Source organism: Felis catus, chromosome B2 (assembly GCF_018350175.1).
Source record: "Felis catus isolate Fca126 chromosome B2, F.catus_Fca126_mat1.0, whole genome shotgun sequence".
In the NCBI taxonomy this organism is placed as follows: domain Eukaryota; kingdom Metazoa; phylum Chordata; class Mammalia; order Carnivora; family Felidae; genus Felis; species Felis catus.
The window spans coordinates 142,907,335-142,927,049 of record NC_058372.1 but is presented as its reverse complement, the minus strand read 5'-3'; the positions used below and the strand labels follow the sequence as shown (position 1 = coordinate 142,927,049).

At 47.0% G+C, this 19,715-nt stretch overlaps 1 long non-coding RNA gene across 1 annotated transcript; it reads right to left on the bottom strand.

The window, feature by feature from the left end:
* Positions 1-870: 870 nt before the first annotated feature.
* Positions 871-18,960, bottom strand: LOC109500013. Its single transcript, XR_006598453.1, has 2 exons — positions 8,791-18,960; positions 871-1,756 (listed from the first exon to the last, which is right to left on the bottom strand). It is a non-coding gene; the product is annotated as an uncharacterized LOC109500013 (long non-coding RNA).
* Between the last annotated feature and the right edge of the window lie 755 nt (positions 18,961-19,715).

Sequence of the window (19,715 nt, the reverse complement as noted above, 5' to 3'; positions counted from 1 at the left end):
GACTCCAAAGCAGGCTCCAGGCTCTGAGCTGTCAGCACAGAGCCTGACACGTGGCTCGAAACCACAAACTGTGAGATCATGACCTGAACTGAAGTCGAACACTCAATCGACTGAGCCACCCAGGAGCCCCTCCAAGAATGACTTTAAATGATCTGGTTTACTTACAAAGTTTTGTGTCCAGAGGTAAATCCTGCCCTTTGGGTAGGAAAGTTTGGTTATGTTTAAATTCTAGTTGGAATTCCAGTTCCATTCTATGGAAATTATAGTTTTCCTTCTATCAACTTCCATTCCCTGATGAGTGTATACCCCTCCATCCTTTCAAAAAAGAAACGGTTGTACACCCACAAATACCAGGCGTCCTGTCCGAGGAGAATTCTGTGTGTCATGCAACGGAGGCAGGTAGGTCCACAAATCATAACTGAAACGCTCTGCACATGTGTGCTGGTGCGTGTATGTGTCCAACAGACCACGATGGGAGACTCAGCACTCTCTTTTCAAGGCACAGGGCGTTCTTATTTCATCCCACAAGCTGAAGGGCAGCTGGGACACCACTAGACATGGAGATACCGCCCTGCGGGCTCAGATAAGAAACAAAGAGAAGTGGGGTGCCTGGATGGCTCAGTCGGTTAAGCCTCTGACTGAGGCAGGTTATGATCTCGTGGTTCGTGGGTTCGAGCCCTGCATCAGGCTCTGTGCTGACAGCTCAGAGCTTTTTAGGATTCTGTGTCTCCCTCTCTCTCTGTCCCCTCCCCCACTCACAGTTTGTCTCTCTTAAAAATAAACATGAAAGAAAGAAAGAAAGAAAGACAATCAAGAGACCAAAGGACAACACACAAAATAAGCCACCACTAACGGCATATGGTGCCCAAGGAAGGTCCGAGCAGGGGTTGAGAGGAAGCAGGTGCCAGGGACTGCTTGTCAACCACCGCATTTTTATTTAGCATGTAGGGGAATGGGCAGGATGTGCTTATCCAAACAGCAAAGAATTCCAAGGAGTAGCTGTTATAAGCACCAAAGAAGACAAGGCTCATAAATCGGATGTGGGGATGAGCGAGCACGTAGGAAAACCCTAGAAGCCTACAGCCCTGGCTCTCCCAGACAAAGACGGCCGGAGGGAGCAGATCAGATGGGGTATGGGTGAGTCTTCTCAGGCTGCCATGACAAAGGACCCCAGGCTGGGGTGGTTGAAATGACAGACACTTATTTTCTTATGATTCCAGGGGCTGGCAAGTCCAAGATCAAGGTGTGGACAGGCTTAGTTTCTTCGGAGGCCTCCCTCCCTGGCTTGTAGACGGCCACCTTCCCCCGTGTCTGCATACGGTCTTCTCTCTGTGCATGTCTGTGTCTTGACCTCTTCTTACAAGGGCACAGTCAGATTGGATTTAGGGCCCACCCATGTGACCTCATGTTAACTTAATCACCTCTTGAAAGACTCTAACTCCATATACATTCACATTCTGCGGTCCTGGGGGTTAGGGCTTCAGTGTGCAAATGGGGTGGTGGGGGCACAATTCAGCCTCTAACAGATGGCAACCACGACAAGTCCCTTTTCCCAGTAACCCGTGCTTCCCTTGGGAGGACAAGATACCACGGAGGAGGTGACTTATTTGATAATTGGAAAAGACTGGATAGAGCAGCAAACAGATCTGTGGAACTTGGCTTCCAGCAAATCACAGATGATGAAAGAGAATTCCAGACTCATTGTCCAGACTGAATAAATGATCCCCTTCTCGTACATGTTGAACAAATGTAGAAGCTGTCATAATTAAGAAAATACAAAGTATAAGGGTTATTTCAATCTATACTAGTTTTTGTTATTATGTGGCTTTTTTTTAAACACAAACAGCTAAAGATATTTGAATTATATCATTCCTGATTTGTAACTTAAGACACATAATAAAAAATTCATCTTTTGTGCTAAAAGTGTATTGTGTTTTTATCAACAGATATTTAAAGGATTATTATTGTTTTATTAGGGAGACTTAAAAACTAATTTAAATTTTTAAACCTGAATCTCTATGACTGACCTCAGCATTAGTATACGAAAGCAAAACTCCCATTTCAGAAGTGAAGAATATCCTCCATTGAAAAGAAATTTTTTTTTTTAGGTACACCTGGGAGATTAAGTGTCTGACTTCAGCTTCATGATCTTGCAGTTCGTGAGTTCAAGCCCCGCATCGGGCTCTGTGCTGACAGCTCAGAGCCCGGAGCCTCCTTTGAATTCTGTGTCTCCCTCTCTCTCTGCCCCTCCCCTGCTCGCTCTCTCTCTCTCTCTCTCTCTCTCTCAAAAATAAATAAGCATAAAAAAAGAAAGCAACAAAGAATATCCTCAATGCTGGGGACAGAGTCTGACTCTTGAACTTCCCTTTGCAGAGGTAATTCAAGAGAGAACTAATACAGAAAAGATGAAGGTAAATGAAATGCACTAGAGTGGGAAGTTCATCTTTTTTACCTGCCTATCAACACGGTTAGCTTGATTTCTGATTCTGGGGGAAATCCTGCCTGAGAAGAAGCTTTTTCAAAGGAACTTCCTGCATCTAATGGCAGGCAATCCAGCTGGAGAAAGAACAATCCATAATGAGTGGCCAGCTTTCACTTCTTGTTGGGCTACCACTGGGAGGGAGGCCTGGCTTCCCCTGATGTTGAGGACCCAATGGGGCCAGCAAACAGGTGTGGATGGGCCCATCTGCAAGGATGCTGTCTTCAGGACTGCTGTGACAAGGTGGGGCCTCAGTTCCATGGCTCTCAGACATCTGCCACCACAATCATCTGGAGGGTCTGTTTAGACAGTGTCCGAATCTTCCTAGAGAGTCTCTTAGTGACGCTGTGGATCCCACAACCTCAACTTGAGAAGCACGTCTCGTTGGTTCCCCCAGGCCATATCTTACTTTCACTGTTCTCCATTCATCTTTCAGCGGATCATTCCATCTGCCAGCCCATCCTTCAAGAAAAGTGCGGGGAACAACACTGCCCAAGGCAGGGCAAGAGGGGCCTCCACTCTGGCTGCTGCTTTGGAGGCTGGTCCTCTGGCCTCTCCACGGCTACATCCTGAGCTCAGCTTGGTAGGTTCTATGCTTCTCGGACTTTTATCCATTACTTGTAGGTTGTCCAATTTACTAGCATAGAATTGGTCATAATAGTCTCTTAAGATCATTTTTAATTCTGTGGTATCAGTTGTAATATCACTTCTGTCGTTTATAATTTATTTGAGTCCTTGCCCTTTTTATTCTTGGTAAGTCTAGGTAAATGTTTGTCAGTTTTGTTGTCTTTTCAAAAAACCAGCTTAGAGGCACCTGGTTGGCTCAGTCGGTTAGGTGTCCAGCTCTTAATTTCGGCTCAGGTCATGATCTGACCATTTGTGAGGTTGAGCCATGCGTCAGGCTCTGCACTGACATCGCAGAGCCTGCTTAGGATTCTGTCTCTCCCTTTCTGCCCCTTCTCCACTTACACTCTCTCTCAAAATAAATAAATAAACTTTAAAAAACAAAACAAAACACCATCTCTTGGCTTCGTTGATCTTTTCTATTGTTTTTCTGGACTCCATTTCATTGATTTCGGATCTGATCTTTATTATTTCCTTCCTTCTTCTAACTTTGGGCTCCATTTGTTTTTTTAGTTCCCTAAGGTATAAAGTTAGGTTGCTTATTTAAATTTTTCCTTTTCTTAATGTAGGCAATTATCACTATAAAATTCCTCAGAACTGCTTTATCTGTATCCCAAAAGTTTTGGTTATGTTGTGTTTCCATTTTTGTGTTTCAACATTTTTTAAATTTCCCAGTTGATTTCTTTTTGACCCATTGGTTGTTCAGAAGCCTGTTGTTTAATCTCCACATACTTGTAGATTTTTCAGTTTTTCACCTGTTATCAATTCCTAGTTTTGTACAGTTGTGGTTGGAAAGCTACTTGGTGTGATTTCAATCTTCTTAAATTTGCTAAGACTTGACACCTAATATATGATCTATCCTGGAGAATGTTCTGTGTGTACTTGAGAAGAATGTGCATTCTCCTGTTGGATGGAATGTTCTATATAGGTCTGTTAGGTCCATTTGATCTAAAGTATAGTTCAAGTCTAAAGTTTCCTTATTTATTTTCTGTCTGAATGATCTATCTGTGTGGAAAGTGGAGTATTGACATCCCTACTTTTATCATATTGTAATCTATTTCTGCCTTCAGATCTGTTAGTATTTGCTTAATATATCTACATGCTTTGATGTTAGATGCATACATATTTGTTTGTTTTGTTTGTTTAGTAATCTCTCCACCCAACACAGGGCTTGAACCCCGAGATCAAGAGTCACGTACTCTTGCAACTGAGCCAGCCAGCTGCCCCAGGATGCATCTATATTTATTATTGTTAAATATTCCTGATGAATTGACCCCTTTATCAGTATATAAAGAACTTCTTTGCCTCTTGTTATGATTTTTGAGTCAAACTCTATTTTGTCTGATATACATATAGCCCTCCCTGTTCCCCTTTGATTTCCACTTATGTGAAATATCTTTTTCCATCCCTTCACTTCAAGCCTGTCATTAAAGCTGAAGCGAGTCTCTTGTGAGACTGCATACGTTGGGTCTTGTGCATCCCTGCCAACTAGATTTTTAAGAAAAAAAATATCCAATTGAACTAGACCAAATAAAATTTCACCCCAAGACTTGTTGATCAGAGCAAGACACTGAGAATGCAGCAATGACTAACACTAATGTGGTTCCGCCCCCTGAACTCAGGGTCCGGAAGGTCTGTGACCTTGGCGTAAGTTTATATGCCCACATGCTGCATGCACACTGCATGTGATAAGACAGCCCAGGCTCCCTGCTGCTCTATGACATCAAACCTCCCTTCAAAGTGTCATCTTATTCTGGACTTTCTGTCTGTGTCCTTTCAAAATGTGCCTGCCTGTGTCACTTACCTCATGGTCCTGCTTCCATTACTAGTTGATAGTTAATGGCCAAGTATTCTGATAAACCTATATGGCAGTTAAACCCCCAGGACTGAATTCCAGCTCTACCATTTGCTATTCATACAGATTGTCTGGGCTTGATTTTCTCCTTGGTAAATGGGATAATAATCGTACCTCCTGCAAAGGATTATGGGAAAGGCGAAGTGAGATAGACTTTGTAACACACCAAGAACAGCGCCCCCACAAAGAGTAAGTGATTAATAAATATTAGCAGATATCATTACTATCCTTATTCATGTGTTCATGGCTCCTGTCTTACCTGCCTTCCCAAGCAACTATATGCAGTTTAATTGAGGCCTTCTTGATATTCAAACCTTTGTCTTGCTGAGCGCTCAAGGTTGGAATCCAGCTATGGTGTCAGGTTGGTGGGGGGATTTGGAGACAGGTGTGCTGGTCAGCGCTGGTCAGACACAGGTGTAGATGTGTGTGCTCTATCTATGGTATCCTTTGAGGGTCTTTGCAAATGTTACCTGCTATTTAGTACATCCCACCTTTCCGTAAAGTTGGTCCTGGTCACGACTTTGTTTGCACCAACAAACATTTATGTATCCCGTCACCACTCTCTTGATCCAAAACTTTCATATGATACAATATAACTTGAAATCCTTAACTCCCTCGTGATCCGATCCATGTTTATTTCCCAATCTTACCTAAATTTCTCCCACTTAAGCTCCAAACAGCCTCACTCATCAACTGGCCTTGCCAACACCCTCTGCTTTTTGGCCTCACTGCCTTTGCTAGCGCTAATCCCTCCGACAACCATGTTTCCCCCGCCCCCACCCCGCCATCTCCTCCACCGACTCCATTGTCAGCCCAGAACGCTTCCAGGAAGTTCTATCAGACCTGAATTGCTGCTTCCACCAGCCCTTACCATGCCAAAAATCATGTTTCCTCTCCGCGTTCCTAGAGCATTCATAGTATTCTTCTGGAACATTCTCTGGGTTATGATTATCTGAATACATGTCTTATTGTTGCTACCTCAGTGTGAGTTACTGTAACCTTGTTATTATAACATTGTCTTTCATTTCGTAGTATCCCCCTGGGAACTCCCAGACAGTAGGTATTAAAAGTTTGTTCAGTTGAGTAATTTGCACCTTTTAAAACAACTGAGTTTTAACATTAAAAAAAACAGCATCACCACAATACACATTAGTATCACTAAGAGCTCCTGCACGTCCCACATTCTAAGAGTCAGTCCCATGTCAGCAGGCACACCTTGGCTGACGGCTGGCTGTGTAAACTTGCACACATTCTTAACCTCTCTGGGCTCCAGTTTCCTCATGGCTAATGTGGGACAATAACAGTACCAACCTCACTAAGAGGGGAAAATGAGTGAGTCTGTATAAGACCCAGGAAAGCTCCTGGCACACAGGAAGTGGTCGTGGAATATCAGCAGCGACCTACTGGAGGCCCCTGTCCACCTGGCTCTCACCCTAGAGAAGTCTGGAAAATGACCACTGGGATGCTGTCATTACCAACTCTCACCAATAGGAGGCACCCAACCTCCAGGGCTGTGACCATTTACCTTCCAGAATCAGCCCAGGAATACAGAATTCAGTTTGGGGCTGGGGGCAGAGGTGTGTTTATAAATGTCAAGAAAACCTCGGGTTTTAAAGGTCACCACATGGTCCTCTGAAAGAAGTTACACAGGAGGACATTTGGCAAGTTCCACTGGGCCTCTCTCTCTACCCACCACCTGTTTGGAAAAGGCAAAGGTGCCAAGGTGTAGATGGCAGAGCAGAAGGGGGGGTGGGCAGGGGCATAGGAGATAAGGAAGCTGGGTTTGTAGCTGGTGGTGCACGTATCGATTTTCGTTCCAGGATTCGCTGAAATACATCCACCTAGCCTAGCTGCTGTGGTCATCTCCTAACAGGGATATGGTCCACACGAAATCACTTTCCTTTCAGTGTGTCCCCCGTTGCCTCCTCTAGCCAGGTTGTTGACCTATCCCCTGGACCTGAGCATGCCCACTCCCACACTGTGGACCACCTGCCCCAACTCTGCTGGATTTGTAGGCCCGGCTCATAATCCCCCTCTTCTAGGAAGCCTTCCCTGATTTCTCTAGTCCTGCAAACTTCTCTGCTGAGCATCTCCAACTGGCTTTTCCACAGTCAGGGACTATCTCCAATGTCACCTGTCAGGCACTTTTCAGGTAGCAGCCCGAGGACAGGGACATGCCTTGTTTGTGCCCCATGAAGGAGTCAGTGCAGAGTCCTGAATGAGCTCAGTAGATGCTGACTATGGAATGACCAGAGAAGGGCCAGGAGTCTTATAGGTGTGCAAGAGCGAATGGTTGGCCCCTTAATCTCCACCATAGACAAAAAAAAAAAATCCCATTTAAAATGTGACCTTGCCCATGGGTTTGACGTGATGAGCCATTTTCTCCAATGCTGTAACCAAACTATGACAAGTGAAAGCTCTCACAGTCATGTCTTATGTAGGAAGTGTGCATCGTCTGGGTCTTGGGTTCCTTCCACTCTCTCGACAGCGTCTGTTACATTTTTTCACCACAGTTGACTTTACTTATTTAGTATTCCATGAGATTCTGAGCCACCTGCTCTATGTATGATGGAAAAGCCGAGGTGCCCCTGGGGGACCTGCAGGGGAGCTTGGCCAAAAATGCTGAAAATTTGTATGGAGTTTCAGTCTCCTCGCCTGTAAAGTGGGCATGGCTTATGTGTTCTGCTTTCCCTCGCTCCTGTCAGGAATATGATATTAGCTTAAGTCAGTTTTCTAAGCCTTGTCTCTTATGAAATGAAATTCTTTATTTCTTATGAAAGGAAATGAACTTATCAGAAACCAGGTGGGAGATTTCCGGGTGCGGTGGGGTGAAGGGTTACTCTCCTTTCTTTGTCCTCAAAATATTCCAGCTACTACTTCTTTAAAATGTAAAGTATTATTGTCTCAGAAACAGCATTTGAGTGAATCTATCTAGCGCCTGAGAAGCTGTTGACCTGACTTGAACATTATCTACATCCTCCATCAGATAACATGTCCCCAAGGCAAAGACCATGTCCTTTTATTCTGTTTTCTACCCCCCAGAACCTACCAGCACAGGGCCAGGTATTTTTTAAATGCAAGAAGTTGTTAGATAAAGAGATAGGGTGAACTACAGGGCTTCCTGTAACCCTTCACCTGACCCTGAAATCTCCAACTGGTTTCTGACATTTTCATTTCTTATTATAAGAAAATAAAGTATTTCCTTTTTTTTTAAGTTTATTCGTTGATTTTGAGAGAGACAGAGAGATAGAGAGTGGGGAGGGGCAGAGAGGGAAGGAGAGAGAGAGAGAATCCCAAGCAGCACAGAGCCCAACTCAGGGCTCGAACTCACGAACTGTGAGATCATGACCTGGGCCGAAACCAAGAGCCGGATGAGTAACTGACTGAGCCACCCAGGCGCCCCCAAGATAAAGTATTTCATTTCCTAAGAGACAAGGCTTAGAAAACTGACTTATGTCATATTCCTGATGGGAGGAAGGAAAAGCAGGAGAACACAGAGGCCCATTTTCCAGACGAGGAGACTGAAACCCCATTCAAAGCTCAGCAATTTGGCCAGGCTCACCTGGCAAGTCGGAGGTGGTGCTACTGCCCCAGCCCAAGCCTCCTGGTTCTCAGCCATCCCTGTATTCCTGTTCTCCTCCGAGTCACCCTGTATGCCAGCCCAGGGCACAAGGTACAAGGTATTTTAGACTCTGATGCCTTGAGGGACCCCAGCAGGATTCACTGTCATGAAGCCAGGTTGAGAAAGGCTGAGGTGGGAAACTGGCAGGATGCTGCCTGGACGGGGGCACCCAGGGCCCGGCCACCCCCGGGGCTGGTGTAAGGCACCAACCTGCTCCTCTGCAAACACAGTCTGCTCGAGACCAAACCAGCGTGATTCAACTGTCCAAAGCCCGGAAGCTCAGCCCATGCTTCAGAAACTGTGTGAGTAAAGAAAAGGACGTGATCTATATCTGGCTGATGAGTCAGAGGGCGACGGCTGGCACAGCTGTGGCGTGGGAGTCTGCTGTGTCCACCCGGCCTCTAGACCCTGCCGGCCAGCGTCAGCTGCCTTTCTCATGCCTCCAGCCTCCCTGCCCAGCCACGCTTCCCTGGGCTCCTGGCGGGTGCTTTTGAAAAGGGTGGCAAGAAAAGAAAGGATGAATGAGACCTGGTGAATCTTCCAAAACTGCTCACCTGAGCCCCAGACTGGGAGGAAGCCAGGCCTTCCTGGCCCGCAGAGCACTTTTTTGGCATCAGAAAACTCATTCCCTTTCCCCTAATGTAAACCTCTGATTTCGAAAAGAGAATGAATCAAGTCATTAGCCGGGAGGTATAAATAAATTAGAGCACCTTATTAGGCTATCTGTCTTTTATCCAGAAACTTGGAAAACAAAGACTGTTAAGCAAGGCGATGTTCAGGTGTCACAGGGACACAGACAGGATTAGGAAAAAGAGACTCCTTCTTCATTCCTGAAAACAGGGCTGGTTAGAGGGCACTTCCTTTGTCCTTTTTTTCCAGTTCAATCACACAGGCTCTCACATACTGGACTCATGTTTATTTATTTTGAGAGAGAGAAGGGGGAGGGCAGAGAGAGAATCCCAAGCAGCCTCTGCACTGTCAGCATAGAGCCCCCCGCCCCCCCACGCATGGCTCGAACCCACGAACCATGAGATCATGACCCGAACCGAAACCGAGAGTCGGATGCTCAATTGACTGAGCCATCCGAGCGTCCCTGGATTTCCTTCTAAGTCAACATGACTGTGTATAAACTTTGTTCAAACCAAAAGCCTGATTTCTGACTGCCATGCACACACGCACGCATTGTACGTTTGCTTTGTGAACGAGTAGCCTAAAAGAAAACCATCTTGTCCTTGACCTATAGGTCACATTCCAATTCCTTGCATCCCTTTACAATAAAACCCCGCAGTTCCTGCCTATATGCTAATCTGACATCTCTTGAGCTTTTACAAGATGTAAAAAGTAGATAACTCTGTAAGAACCGTACCTTCTCCAGAGCACTTTCTTCCCCATGAAGTGCATGTTTCTGGGGCAGTTGTCCAAACTTGGGTTACAATAAAACTTTGCTTTCTCGCTTCTAAAGATTCTAAAAGGTGTGTTCATTTTGTGTCAACAGCCCAATTTGGCCATCCACCTCCTTTTGGTCACACATGTCCTGACTCCTCCTTCCCCTGTAAATTTCCCTGAGGCTAGAAACATACCCCTCCGCCCTTGTCCTTTATCCTGTAGGGTCAACATGACTGTGGACAATGGACTTTCTGTTTGACCTCCCAATGGATTTTTGCATTGCAGAAAGTCTGATATTTAAGGATTTCTACTTGCAGTGAGCTCTAATGCCACACCCAGAAGATCTGGGCCCTTTTCAGAACTTGACCACAAATGTAGGAGCAGCCTCACTCGGGAAGACTGATCCCTGGATGCCAAGAAGATGCTCAGTCTCTCTGCTCTGCACGTAGCCACCTGCAGTTCTCCACCACGTGGAAGAACACCCAGACACTAAGGGTCCTGATTATGGGGGCAGGCCAAGTGAGGACTGGGAGGGAGAACTCTCCAGCTCTGGCCCCTCTACACCCCCACCCCCAGCTCTTCGGCCAGTGACCTCTCTAAGCAGAGGCACTGCCTGCCTGTCCCCTCATTTCACCTCTGCTCCGAGGTCTCTCTCTCTCTAGGGCATGAGACATGATTGTGAGACAAGGATAAACTACAGGCAGCAGGCGTCAGCGTGGTCCCTGCCACGCTGCATCACTGGGACAAAGAATCAGGTTGCTCCCTTGACATCATGTGGGTACCCCCCAAACAGAACCGAAGAGCAGGAAAAACAAAACAAAACAAAACAAAAAAGTTCACAGATGAAAAGTAGTCAATCTAAAGTGTTGTTTAAATGTAATCTTTTCTTTATGGACTTGGCCCCCAAATGGGGGAGCATCCGTATCCCTCTCCCCAAGGCTCTCACTCACGCCAGGAGGAACGTGGGCAGAACAAAAGCTCGGAAGAGCTACCAGTTACTGGCATTTCCCAAAGGCCAGATGCTGCTCACCATCACCACATTGCATCATTACCTCCACACCTGCCTGAGGGAGTGGGTACAGCTATTGTCCCAGTGAGACTCCGGGAGGCTGAGTAACTTGCCATACCGATCATAAGAACGGGGATCTCAGCTCAGACTGGGCAACGCCAGTCTTGGGTCTTACCTAAAACTTGTGACATGAAGCGGGATTAGAGGAACCTAAAAGAGCATGGCCAAGCCTCTTGGGAGAATGACCAAACGGGGGCCTCTCCAGCCATGGACAAAGCCACCTGTGATCACACTGTGGTCTCTCTCCTGCCCCCAGACCCCATGCTCATGCACAAAGCCACATTCCATGCTTCCTCAGACACACAGAACGCAGGTCCTCCCAGGCACACTTGCGGGAGTGTCCCCAAATTGTGCGGGAGGCCTGGCTGCTGCTTGCAGAGCCCATAGGGTCCCTGCTGACTGTTCCCTCTCCTGCTTCCTGAATGTAAAAGCCCAGTGGTTAGAGACAAGTGGGTTCTGCTTTTACACATCTGCTGTAGACATTTCAAAGGAAGCCACAGCAGTCGATGGCAACTAGGAGTTTCCCTCACTGTCTCTTATCATTTGAGAATGAGCATAACACAGCTGTTATACTGATGGGTGCCTTTGAATCCCAGGTTTGATGTTGTGACTTTTGTTAAAGCATGGGGGAGAAATGGCAGAGCAGGAAAGGCTTGGGGACCGTTGCAGACACGGCCCGGACTCCCCTGAGACCCCATCCCCCAGAAGCAGTGCTAGCACTCAGCAGGCTGTGTATGCTGTGATCAGGACTGGAGGAGAAGAGGAGAGGGAGGCAGGGAGGATCAACAATGGCCAGGAGCAGAGCAGAGAGCATCATACTATATTCAGGGGCTTACTTGAGCATCACTGAGCTGGGACCTTAATTGTGGTCAGTGACCCTCAGTCACAGATGTCTGTGCACAAGCAGTCGGGAGTTAAAAGGTGATGGAAAACTTCTCTGGGAAAGTGATGAGAGCTTATTTTCTTCAATGGGCAGCTCCCCAAACATAAAGGAAACTTGATCAAAATCCCAAGTAATACAGTTGGCCTACAGAAGGCAAACACGCCTGGTGCAGACCACAGCATCCCCACACAGTATCTGTTACCTGTGAAGGCCACTAGAGAAAAGATGCCCACATGTCACAGGGAGAATGGGGTGTCACCAGGAGCCCTTCGAGAGGTGTGGTTGGAGATGGTGCAAATTTACTGGCTGGGAATCGAATATATGAATCCAAATACTGTGATTTTTATAATCGACTTCAGTGGTTAAAACTTGAAATTAAGGTTTCAAAGTATATATATATATACATATATATACATATATATATGTACATACACACACACACATATATATATACGTATATATACGTGTATATATATATACATATATATATAATCTATCACAAGCTATCGCCACAATAGGGAAGGATGAGAAAAATTATGAATGGGAATCCAGTTTATAGAAGAGTCAAATGATGGTGGGTCTTGAGGAAGACAGCTGTGTGATTAGCGATATTCAAGAAGGTAAATGAAATTGAAGTGTGTCTGACTTCCAGTAACATAGATGAATTTCATACCTTTGCCTCCATGTGAGCACCCAGATGTACCGAGCGTTTTCAAGTGCTACTATCTTTAATCAACAAATGACGTGACTCATATGACCATATTGTTTTCCTTCCAAAGGCACATAGAAGAACCTGGTTCCTTGCCAATCATTCGTTGTCACCAGATGTTTCATTTTAAGATATGCAGTGTATCTTAAAACACATCATGCTGTTTGGTCTGGTCATGGGACCAAGGCTCAAGGCCTTAAATTTTGTTTGCGCTTGACCAAACTGAACAGAATTTACACATTCTCTTAGGAGGGGATTCAGTAGAGTGCTTTGCATACAATAGGTGCTCAATAAGCGGCTGCGTTTTCTGCTCTGTTTGTCATGGTGACCACACCATCAAACTACAAGTGGCAATTTTCATATGACATTTAAAAAGAGTCCTGTGTGACTCAGGCTAACCACATTTTGAGAGCCTGACCCGATTTAGCTCACAATTAGCTTCACGTCTGCTCTTAGTAGCCTGGCTTCCAGCCGTCAGTCAAACAGATTTATTGAGCACCCTCTGGGTACCTGGCACAGAGCCAGGCCCTGAGATGCAAAGACGGATACAACGATGGCCCCGGTCTCCAAGTGTTCCCAACGCTCACTTGGTGGACAAGTGAGCCCAGGACAGCGAGACAGGTGTAAGAGCCAGAGCAAGGTGCTGACAGGCTTGGAGCTAGGTGCCCAAAGGTGCCCCAGGAAGTCGAACGAGGCTGGAGTGTGGAGGTGAATGAAACCTGCACCCGGTTCCGACAGACAAGTAAATGGGAGTTGGCCAGGCCTGGTGGGGACCCTGCAGGCAGAGAACAGCGCTTCCCGGTGGGCAGCGTGCCCAACACCGCAGCCTGGGCAGGGGGCAGCAGGACACCTGTCTGACGTCATGAGCACAAACACCTCTTATCACCACAAATTGGGGATAACAGAGAAACACCCCCACTTTGGAGGTAGGACAGTATTTGTATATTTGTGGACCTCCTATAGAATAGTGAATCTTCAACATTTGGGGGTGGGGGGACATGGAACCCTTCGAGAATGTGATTTAAACTGAAACAAAACAGACCCCCATAAATTCATCCTGGAGCCCCTGTTGAAGAAACCCTCCTGGAAACTAACGTGCATCCAAGCCAGCTGCAGCCGCCGGGACCTACAGGCACAGGTACAGCTGGGCTCCGTCTCCCCGCCTCTCTGCCCCTTCAGGACCACCCCCCTTCTCTGACCCAGCACCCCGGAGCCACCCACCGCTGAGAGAGGCCAGCCCAGCACAGCCTGCTCACCCAGGACCGGGGAGCTCAGCTGGGGGCGGTCCTGCTTCCTCTTCCTGCAGCTCACACACGTGTGGGCGGCTCGGGCTGTGCTGGCCCGTGTTTCCCCTGGGCCCACAGTCAACCCTTCAGCTAACAGTGTCTGAACAGAACATTCCATCCACGGCTGTCATGCAAGTGGGAGGCTCTTAGATGATGATCTATGAAGAGATCAACACAGTAAACAAACACAACAGAGAAGGCGCGAGTTCACATGGAACACTTAAGGTCTGGAGCCTCTACCCTGGCAGTTCACCCCTTCCTCCTGTTCCCCACCCCCGAGCCTCAGTCTCCCATCTGTAAATAGGGCTGCCGGATCCCCAGGGTAGACAAGAAGTCAAATCGAGGGAGGTAATGTGGGTGAAAAGTACTCTGAACTCTAAGCCTTCCGAAAAGCCATGCGTTACTATTAGAGAAATCATTGGAGAACTAATGATAACATCCCAGGAAAAGCAACCAGCTTTCTACTATAACACCAAAACAATATTTTAAATTAAAAGAGAGAGAGAGAGAGAGAGACCCAAGGGGGGGGGGGGAGAATGGTGTCTGTCATTTGTTACAAGGTATCATAAATACCATTTATTCATTCATTCATTCATTCATTCATTCGTTAGACGAGTTCAGAATGGACAAGGAAGGAAAAGCGCCCTGAGGATAATTCCGGGTTGGATCAGGGACTCCCAGAGCTCTGGCTGGCACTCTTCCCTCTTGATGCCACTGTGTCTGCCCCAGGGTCGGGCCGAGGGTGGTTCCGGCTCCCTGTGGCTCCACCAGCCACTGCTTTTCCCCATCACTCCACGACTCTGCCCCCTGGCTTCCAACTGATTATGGGGGATGAGCCAGTAAAGGACAAGATAAATCCAGAGGACCTCAGTCGAAAGCAAATTAAGCAACACACATACAAGTTCAAATGCGGTTCAACCCAAGTTCGAGTGCTTCATTCATATACTGTTCCTTGTGTATTTTCTCCACGCACACTGCTGGGGGGAGTAGAAACAAATCTGCACTGCAGCAGCGAATACACACTGGCAAGTAGGTGACTAGATGACAGGGGTTTGCAGGGAGACAGCCAATCCAGACTGCAAGCAGTCCCTGGGTGAACGCGGAGGGCGTGTCCAGCAAACAGCAGGAGAGGGCCAGGGTGGTCCACACAGAGAGCCCTGAGAAGCTCAGAAGGCCGTGAGAGCCCTACAGGATTTTCAGCCTGAGAGGGTTTAAACTTACGCATTTTTAAACACCCTCCCCCCGGACAGTGATGCAGAGGATGGAGGGTGACAGAAAATTGAGGGTGTTAAGATCTTTGGAAAGGAAACTGTCAGAAACTACTGACATAATGTAGGCAACATGCCACAAGAGCTTGGAACTCAGCGATAGCAACTAAGGTAACAAGGAAGGGGGTAAATGAGAATTCAGACATTTGGAGAAGGAAAAGTCCTGACCTCAGCCCTCAACTCTGCCACTTGGTAGGTATGTGACCTGCAGGTTACGTAACATCCCTCAGCCTCCGTTTTATTGTCTGTAAAATGGGCTTAACTGTACAGGAGGGTAATGAGAATTAAAGAGAATGAGTGTAAAGAGATGAACCTGACACACGGCAGGCACTCAAGAACGTCAGCCCCATGGAAGGAAATGGTAACTCATGACAAGGTTGGGGTCAATAGGACCCAAACAGGAAAGAATGTGCAGAGATGAGCCACAGTGAAACCTCAGTGTTGGGCAGTGAGGCTTGCCCATGGACTTCAGCAGGAACCTACATTAAAACATTTGCCAGCAGGTGCCTGGGTGGCTCAGTCGGTTAAGGGTCCGGCCCTTGGTTCGTGCTCAGGTCATGATCTCATGGTTCATGAGTTCGAGCCCTGCGTCAGGCTGTGCACTGACAGTGTAGAGCCTGCTCGGGATTCTCTCTCCGTCTCTCTCTGTCCCTCCACTAGCACTCTCTGCCTCTCTCAAAACAAATAAATAAACTTAAAAAAAAATTGCCAGGAGAAAGAGCTGTGTGCCCCGTGACTCCCCACAGAGTGACTCCAAATGCAGGTGACACAGGTCATGTGACCCAGAGGACCTGCTTCTCACTGCCAAACCCCACCCCCTACGAAGGCTCAGGCTTGCTACTGCTCAAGTCAATGTACCAGCACTGTTTCCCTTTCGCAAAGAGAACCAGTAACTCAGAGAACCCCTGATACTTCACCGTCCTCCCTTCCTTTCTGCCAAACCCACAGACAAATGGGAGAGGATCCTACTGAGGAAGTAGGACTGGAGTTAAGTGTTTCCTGGCTCCTTCCCAGGAAATGGCAGGTGTGAGCATGCTGACCAGATTCCCAGGACACCCTGGCGTTCTTCCCTTCCCAGACAAGTGGATTCAGGCCAGGCTCTGCGGGGTGCTTAGCACATGTGCTCCTTACCCACATCAGGGGCCCCTGGGAGCAGAGTGTGGCCAGCTAGCACTTTCTCTGTGGGAAGCCACCATCTGGCTCTCCACTGGAAATTCACCACTGTGTGGAAAGGCAAAGGGCAAACTTATTTCCGTTCACCAGGTAGTATTTGCTACATCACTTGTTTCCTATTTCAGTGCGTTTTAAAAATTTCCCCTAGGGTGTGAGCACAGAGGCGCTGTGTTGTGAAACACGGTTAACTAGAGGTGCTTTTTTCATGACATCACTCAGATCGGCTCTGTGCGTGTAGGGGAGCCAAAGCCCCAGCCACGGCCTGTTTTCTGGGATCTCAAAGAAATGCACAAAAGTGGGGGGGGTGCATTTAGGGGAAGTAGCAGAGAAAAGAGAAGGACAAGGAAAATAGTGTCTCCACTGAAATTAAATGTGGAATAGCACTTGGCAGAGATGACTTCTAGAAAAAGAAACTTTACCCACTTCCTTTTACTGGTCACATAGCTATGTGTCCGTTGTTTTTTAAAGCTCAAATGATTAATTATCTGACAGGTTTAGATCTGTTACTCTCAGTATGGCTTATAACATCATATTAAAAATATTCAATTATTTTGCCCAAATTTCCAGAGACTCTGTATCATCTAGATGTCTTCACATGCTCTAAATCTGCAGGTGACTACGATGAAGAGGGTCAGAGGTCAGAGAATTATGCTTAAATAAATAAAAAAAAATTTTTAAGTTTATTTACTTATTTTGAGAGAGAGAGAGTGTGAGCGAGGGAGGGTCAGAGAGAAAGGGAGAGAGAGAATCCCGAGTAGGCTCCCCACTGTCGCCCAATGCATGGCTCCAACTCACAGACCTCGAGATCATACCCTAAGCTGAAATCAAGAGTTAGATGCTCAACCGACTGAGCCACCCAGGTGCCCCAATAAATTTAAATAATGCACAAATAAATGCTTAGAAGTAGTTGACAATTAATAGAATTTTGGCTCACTGGCCTTTTAAATTGGCAGTAACACTGGGCCTGCTTGCCTACGTTGTACCAGTGGGCTGGCTGCCTCTTGGGGCATAAAATGGCTTCTGCCATTTCCCACAGTCGCCACTGCTCCAGATCACGCACTTCACCCCTTCATTCTCCCTGCCTGGCCTCCCAGGCCTTTGAAAGCACAGTCTCTAGGTTAGACAGTGTATGGGTGTCTGTGGCTCTGATCGGTGTAACCAGACAGACAAAACTGTGCTCCACACGAGTGAGTTATTATCTCTCAAATATATAGAAATAATCAAGCATTTTTCCAGGTCAACTCAGAGGAAGCCAAAAGACATTTATAAACAGAGCAGGGGGTTCTAGTTCCCAGCTCCTGTGGGTTGAGTCCCCGTTTTCTTATCCTGACCCCCTCCCTAACATTTTGTTGGCCATCACCAAGGCTTGAAAACCACCTGCTTCATACCCCCTCCCACCCCCGCCGCCGGCTTTACTGGGACTGTATCATTTCTGGACACCAGCTCATGTTGAAAGTGGGCGGGGGCAGTGGGAGGTGTGAGGTGGGTGGGAAGGTCAGAGAGCAGAGTGATTCTAACGAGTTGGACCTTTTCATCAGAGACAGCTCAATCCAAGGCTCATGTCACATCACTGATTTCCAGAAAATACCAAGCAATGACATTTTTCATGTTTGCTTTGCTTTAAATAACAGAGATGTGTCCTTGAGCCCCAGCACAGTTTAATTCACGTTTGAATTAAACAGAAGTTTCCATGCATAAAATACTTACCTTCCAGAGTTAGTACTCCGTCTGTCTTTAGAACGGAAGGTGGATGTGAGTAGGAGTCAAAGCAACCAGACAAGAAGGCTAAGCAGCTAGCCATCTGGGTGGCATAATTTCAGAGCTGCTGAGAAGGGTCACCTACCTTTTCTTCCCTCCTTTACACACACATGTGTACAGACACATACACACACACTTGCACGCATGCCTGCCGAGGTCACCCATCTCTGCCAGAAACAGGGCAGGTGATCAGGAAGGGAACAAGCTGTGCAAGCAACAGGAACTGAGCATCGCAAGGAGCCAAGTCATGAATTATGACCACTTGAGCCTCACAGATAAGGTTTTTTCCTTTCACTGCTGCCAGATCACTGTGTGCAAGGAGATCATTCATTTGGAGTCACTGGTTTACATTTTGCATCAGGATAAACCTGACCCTTTCAACCTTTAGGGAAAACTTTTCCTAAGTAAATGAGTAAGTCCAAGCATTCCGCCTGTGCGCCCCAAATGAGTTACAGTGATGCCCCCACACTGCTCCCTTCTGCTCTGGGAGAGGGCCACACGAGGTCTGTGTGGGCCAGTCAGCCTTCCCTGCCTCTGCTCACCTGCTGGTGGGACGTAAAATTAGCATGTGGCATGAAAAAGTTTGGGAATCATTGCCTGAGGTTTAAATTTTCACAAAAATCCTTAACATTTAGCTAGCTATCCACTGAAACAGGACCAAACAATGGTTGGACTTGATTTACTGTGCTTTGTTGTAATTCCATATTTTAAAGTTCAGGTTTTAGAGGTGCTTGGGTGGCTCAGTCAGTTGAGTGATCGACTCTTGATTTTGGCTCAGGTCATGATTTCACAGTTTGTGGGTTCGAGCCCTGCCCTGAGCTCCGCGCTGAACGTGGAGCCTGCTTGGGATTCTCTCTCTCTCTCTCTCTCTCTCTCTCTCTCTCCCTCTCTCTCTCTGCCCCTCTCCCCCGCTCAAGTTCTCTCTCTCTCTAAAATAAAAAATAATAAATAATAAAGTTCAGGTTTTAGAAAAACAATCTGCAATTTGCCTCTTCACTGTTTTCTCTGCTAATTTCCACTCCAGTGAAGCCAAACTCAAGCTGACTTGTTTTGGGAGGAGGCTCCTCACATCCTCCCTGCCAATCAATCCATCACGCTTCCCTCACATTGATTTCTACCTTCCCCCACAAAAGTCTATAGTCTCCAGCGTCCCTCCAACAGCTGGGGCTGCCTGACCAGCATGGTGAGCCCATCCTCCACAGCCCTGTGGTGCTGCACCCGGACCCTGAGACCAAGGACAGCTACCTTCTCTTCAGCGACTGGCTGGTCATCACCAAGCAGAGGTAATTTTCAGACTGTCACCGTGTCCCTCTTGGTTAAAAGGCAATTCCTTCCAGGTCTGCATCATCTCCCAGTGCCATACGGAGCTGCCCTTCACCTGGCAAGTAAGGCCAAGAGGCTGCATCCCTCGGGCAACATCACATATGGAGTGGGGAGAAAACTACACAAGAGGCGTATAGGAAATCCATCATTTAAAAATGAATCCTACGTGAACTAGGCCTTTTGGTTTGCTTACAGATGTAGTGTATTCTCAGCAATACATCTGAACTCAGAAACCTAGAAACGAATTGAGTTAACATTATTACCACGATAATCATTTTTC